The sequence below is a fragment of the Triticum dicoccoides genome, chromosome 3A (assembly GCF_002162155.2).
Source record: "Triticum dicoccoides isolate Atlit2015 ecotype Zavitan chromosome 3A, WEW_v2.0, whole genome shotgun sequence".
NCBI classification, from domain to species: Eukaryota; Viridiplantae; Streptophyta; class Magnoliopsida; order Poales; family Poaceae; genus Triticum; species Triticum dicoccoides.
Genome location: NC_041384.1, coordinates 753,946,704 through 753,953,365, shown reverse-complemented (window position 1 = coordinate 753,953,365; position 6,662 = coordinate 753,946,704).

Sequence of the window (6,662 nt, the reverse complement as noted above, 5' to 3'; positions counted from 1 at the left end):
GGATTCATTTTGTAGTGATTTTCAATTTCACGTTCATTTAACTCTCTAAACAATTAAGTAAATGACCGAAAAACAACAAATGATGTCAGAACATGTTGGAAATTGATGACGTCGTTTTAAATGCTGCATACTGAACACAAAAGAAGTCCGGAGTTCAAATAAGTTTAAAAAATATTGAAGTGGCCATGTAACAGATGAGTTCTCGTCCGAAACCCTGATACTCCGAAAGAGTATGTCCAGTTTGTACACGAAGTGCGTCCAGTTTTTGCCGTGACCCTCTCTATTCTTTCGCGCATGCTATGTGGGTGATATGATGATACCATGCCAAGTTTCAACATTTTCAGGATTCATTTTGTAGTGATTTTCAATTTCACGGTCATTTAGCTCTCTAAACAATTAGGTAAATGACCGAAAAACAACAAATGATATCAGAACATGTTGAAAATTGATGACATCGCTTTGAATGCTGCATACTGAACACAAAAGAAGTCCGGAGTTTAAATAAGTTATTAAAAATAAAAAAGAGGTGCAATGCTGGTTAATTTGCTTCAAGCCATTCGGAATAGTGTAGACTGCACTGCACATAACTCAGTGCAATCTATGCTATTCCGCAAGGCTTGAAGCTAATCAACATGTAGGTGAGCATTGCAACTCTTCGTCATTGTCTGTGCACTCACGGCTTATAAACCGCCCATACTGCCTCTCTTTTGGCGAGGTGGGACTAAAAATCAGCTTACAAAGAAACTCTACTACCAGTTCATGGCATGAACCGGTACTAAATGTCTTCGTGGGGGCCCCAGACCGACCATAGCCTGACACAGCCTCATTAGTACCGGTTCGTGGCATGAACCGGTACTAAAGGTTACCCACGAACCGGTACTAATGATGCCCGCCCGCCTAGCCGTTGGAACCGGCACTAATGGCCACATTAGTGCCGGCTCAAATTCAAACCGGCATTAATGTGCTTCACGTTTGACCCTTTTTCTACTAGTGATCAAAGCAGAGCACATATAATCAAGTCTATACTGAAGCTGTGAAGCATAGACATGACACACCAATTAGAGCCCATCCTGACAAGGCTACTCCCAATGCATACACATGCAGTAATCTAGCCTGAATGTGGTAAGCAAACTACTAGTAGTCTACTACCATGGTTAAATAAGCTGAATGTGGCAGTATGCTTCAGTCTAGCCTGAATGTGGTATGCTTCAGAAAACTTGGTAAGAACAACACGGGCACATTCTGGAACAGTACTAGCACACACACTTCCACCATTAGACTAGGCACCATCAGACTACGCATGACACTCCAAAATACAGAAATACTGGAGTCGTGGTTGTGGTCGCGGCCGCCGGCCATGGCTGTGGTCGTCGTGGCCGAGGCCGTGGATGGCATCGACGACAGCGGGTCGACCGTCTCCCAGCTCGGCGTGTGCGCCGCCGCCGCCGCCGCCGGCGAAGGAGCATGTTGCATCTCGGGGGTTGTTGTAGTACGAAGGCGAGGCGGGCTATTGCATCCCGGCGGCCATGCCGGAGGCGAGACCGAGGAGTGCTGCACGGCGGCCGGCGGCGTGGTGGTTCTACGATGGAAGGGGGGCGCTGCGCTGCACATCTACGAGGAGGAGGATTTGGGACAAAGGAAAAACCTGTATGTTCAATGGACTCCGTAGTGATCCGCGGTGTCGACGCCGTCATGACGCCGTGAGGAGGGAGGAACCAGAACGAGAGAGCTCAGATCCAATCTTCACGATATGGTGAAGAGAAATAATCGGGAGCACTTACGAGGGGTGTTTAGCGGGGAGGTTAAGATTTTTTTGGCACAAGACACGACCAAATTATTTGGTGGGAAATTAAAAAAAATTGAAGGGAGACTGAGGGCTTTAGCGGAAAGGTTAAACATTATTTCAAAGTACATGCTTAATTATTATTTTAGAAAGTAATTTTTAAGAGAACATTTAGAATAATGAAATAAATTAGGAAAAAATCGAATCAATATGGAATATATCTGGAGCTAAAAATAATATTACTAATTTTTTTTCATAAAAAGGTTATTTCGCTGACTGACCGAGATAGATGTCCTCGTCGTTGGCAACCGTACATGACGGTTGTCGTGGCGGGGAGACTACACAGTCGACACAAGAACAACAGATGAGGCACCGAGCCGGCAAGGGTAATGGAGGTGGTGTGTGCTACACTCATTGACAGAAACCTCATATCACCCTCGCTTTAAAACTATTATGTTATACTCCCACAAAAAAAACATAAGTAGATATGGGGTGATGAGACGATCAATCTATGTCGGTCCCGATCTCACGGTTCAATCTTGAGATTGGGTGATAAGACGGGAGATGGTAAAGAAAATGAAGGACGTGATGGAAAACCGTTGTCAAGCGCTTTTTTTTTATCGGCCAGCCCGTCGATCTAATATAATCGAATCCGAAGAAGGCCCGATGGCCAGGGAGGTCATGTGGTTCCCACGGAGGTCCCGATGGAAATATCTACACCAAAAACATATATAGATCATCTTCATCGGAGGTCTTGTGGTTTCCACACAGATGGCGAAATATAGCCATAGCTCATCTATCTCATCATCATCTTTGTCCCAGATCAACAAGTAGTTTATACATACATATATAGCGGGTCATCATGTTAATCATACAACCAAAATTCAATGCCACCACATATGTTCGGCATTTTCCAACTAGCAAAACTTAGCTAATCAAGCGATCTAGCTAGCTAACCATAACTGGCACTCCCGGGCTAGCAACTCACCGGGGCTTCTAGTGCGAGGACGACACCGATCCAATATAACCCAATCCAAGGAAGACCCGACAACCACACTGATGTAGAATCTTGCAAGGGAAAGATTGGCGTTGTGCATACTGGAATCACATGGGAGAAGGAGTAGCTATCAGGGCATACTAGATCCTTGCATGGAAATACCTAAACCAAGAACATATATAGATCATCTCCATCTAACTTGTGGTTTCCGCACATGTGGGGGAATAGAGCCATAGCTCATCATCATCTTTGTCCCAGATCAACAAGTAGTTTATACCTACATATATAGGAGGTCACCATGTTAATCATACAACCAAAATTAAATGCAACCACATATATTCGACATTTTCCAACTAGCAAACCCTAGCTAACCGTAACCGGCGCTCCCAGGCTACAAACTCACCCGGAGCTTTTAGTGCGAGAATGACGCAGATCCAATATAATCCAGTCCGAGGAAGACACGATGGCCTGGACTCGGATGGAGATCCATTTGCAGAGAAAGAGGCCATGTGCGTCTAGTTTGTCTACATAAATCATGTTTGAATTGAATTTCTGCACTCATCAAAAGGTTCGGGTAAAGAAAACACTTTAGTTCAGTTTGGAAACAGTCAAAACTCTATTGACCCGGAACTCTGTCCCGACCTCCATTGCGATCTCGCCGAATCGCTAGGTCTGGGCAGATCCTATTTTGACGCGCGCGTGCATCAAGGACCGCGGCATCGCTGAAAGCGCGCATTCTCGACGCCCAGTTTGGGCTAGCCCACGCTTGAGCTTCACTGGTTCTACATTTTTTTTGTTTCTATTTCTTATTTTTCTTTTCTTTTCAGTTTTTTCTATTTTTGTTTATTTGTATTTGTATATGTATTTTTTTCCTTTTCGTTTTTTCACATTTCAATTTTTTGGTATGATACAAATTTTCATTGTGTAATAAAAGTCCAATGTGTATTACAAAAATGTTTATTTTATATTAAGAAAATGTTCATGGTATAGAAAAAAACTTAATACGTATTATAAAAATATTCATTGTATACTAAAAATGTTAATTATGTATTTGTTTTTTATTCAGCATATATTAAACAAAATATTCAACGTGTATTTGCGAACTAGTCAACTCATGTTATGAAAATATTCAATGCATATTAAAAAATTATTCAATATACATTAAAATATGTTTAATGTGTACTTGAAAATTGTTCATCGTATATCTATTGGTATTTTCAAAATTAGAACAGAGTAAATAGCAGGCGGTACAGTGAACCGGGATAGCGAACCTTTATGAAGTGATTTTTAATAAAAGGCAAAAAACAGGACGACGGGAAGGAATCGAAAATCGATCTCTCGTGTAATGTTCGATGGCAACAACCACACCAGTACCTCCTTTCTTCTTTCTTCTAGTTTTTTTTTCCTTGGAATGAATTTCGTCAGCTTTCGTTTTCCTTTTCTTTTGCTAAATGCGTGAACTTTTTTTCATTCAGAAATTATTTTTTAAATTTGATGAACATTTGCACAACATTTAAAGTTGAAAGAAGATAGAGTGAAAATGGTTCGTGAATTTAAAACAAATAAATAATGAAGAAAGAAAGGAAAAGAGAAAAGAAAAAATGGTAAAATAGGAAAATATAAATAAAACAAAAAAACATGAATTTAAATAGTTCATCATTTTAAAAATAATGAAACAGAAAAAATAAAACAAAGGGCCAAAAAAACAAATACAGGGTATCGAATGAAAGTGTCAAAAATAAGGAAAACTTGAAGTCAGTCATAGCATAGACTTGAAAAGGAAATGAAAATCGCAGCCGGCCGCCAAACAAACAAAAGCCCACTATAAAAAGGCCCAGGCCTAGACACGAGGGTATATATCCTTGAACGGACAAGCGAACAAAAAAAGCCCAGACTCGCGAGACACATCGAACAAGATCGACACGTTATTTATCTGCACAAATCATATAGATGTGACTTAGACAATCCGTTTATTCTTTTCTTGATTTCTTTGTTCTTTCTCTTTTTCTTATTCTTTTTTTCTGCTTATTTCATTCTATTCATTTTCTTTTTTTTGTGGTTTATTTCCTCTATTTTGCTTTTTACCTATTTATTTTCTCTGTTTTCCTTTTTGTAGTATATAAAAGGTTCACCGTGTATTAAAAATATGTTCATCGTATATTAAGAAAATATTCACCTGATATTATGAAAAGGTTCGCCATACATTATAAAAATATTCATCGTGTACTACAAAATGATCATCGTATATTAAGAAATTGTTCACCTTGTATGTGAAACTTGTTCATCATATATTAAGAAATTGTTCAACATATACAACAAAATATTCATGGTGTATTTCAAAAAATTGTTCAGCCAATATCACAAAAATGTTCAATATGTTTTTAAAATTGTTCGGCGTACATTACAAAAATATCAATGTATATTTAAAATATTTACATCCTATATAAAACATTGTCCATATTTTTCTTTTTTTTAATGTACGCTATTGCGACCAATGCATATTTTGTTGCAATAGGTAGCCTAGTTTTTGCAACGATATTTGCAACTAACGCAACGTCTCATAGATGTCGGAATATCTTTCCGAATATTACCACGAATAGATATTTTGTTGAAATACCTAGTCTCTATTACAACAAAACAACTGTCTCGCGCAACATAATTTGTTTGTTGCAATATCACTACCATGTTGCAACGATGATGTAGTTTGTTGCAATACGGGGCCTCTATTGCAACAAAATGAGTATTTATCGCGAGCAGACTCAGTTGTGGCAGTACGTGTATCCTATTACCACAACCGGGGAATTTGTGGTAATATTGTGTTCTATTGCAACAAAAGATATTTGTAGCAATAAATTTTGTTGCAATAGACTGGAATCCTTGTAGTGTTGCCGGGGTCTTCCTTCGGCATGACGTATGAGGTCACGGACTCACGGTCTTCTCCTGCACATCCCATCAAATAAACCACTGCCACATCCACACATGGGCATGTACGACGCTCATGATCATCTGCTTTCACATGCAACCAAAACACACCACAGCCAGTGCCACATCCGCGCGCACAAATCAACTTCCAGTTTTACTTGTGTCAGCTGTAAGTTTTTGAAATCACAGATATATATGCAGTAGGGATGCAGTCATGATAGTGGTAGCTCAAAGAGAAGCCACTCCTGCCTGACCTGAATCTCTCTAGTGCAAGGTGTAGTGTAGCCGATGTTTCTGTTAGTGCTCGGGTCGCTAGGAAAGCTAACAGCTCTGGCATCTGGAGTTGTAACAAGCCAGCAGAACCCCGAGGGGAACTGGTCACAACCATCTCGTGCCAGTGCCATGCTCGATGGCTGCCCGACGAACTGCGACAACGTGAGCTTCGCCTACCCCTTTGGCATGAAGGGTAACCGTCCGTATGCTCGAGGTAGGTGGTTCCGGAGTTAGCTATGCGGAAGTGGTGGTGGTGGATGATCAATAAGCAACCGTCCCTAAGTAGCTGAAACATCTTAGGAGACTCAAGTCACCACTCAAGCAACCACAAATGCTATATGGACCTAAAATGGGTTAGGTTGCGGAAAGCTATGGTCGGATGATATGGTGGATGGCCTATGCAAAGATGCCAAAATGCCAAATTTTTTATGGAGTCCAATGGTTGTAAACCCAATATGAGCAGCTCGGGCACGTCGCTAGCTTTTCAACGAGCCAAAGAACACCCAAATCGGAGTTCGGGAGTGAAAGTTATGAGAGAAAACGTAAATTGCACGCAGCTGATTCTGGGAGGTGCGGGTGCCCGGGGGTGGAAGGTGCGGGCACCCGGGGTGGTCCGAGGCAAACAACCCGGGGGTGCGGGTGCCCGGGGTTTGGGGTGCGGGCACCCAGGGCGGTCAGCGGGGGTGG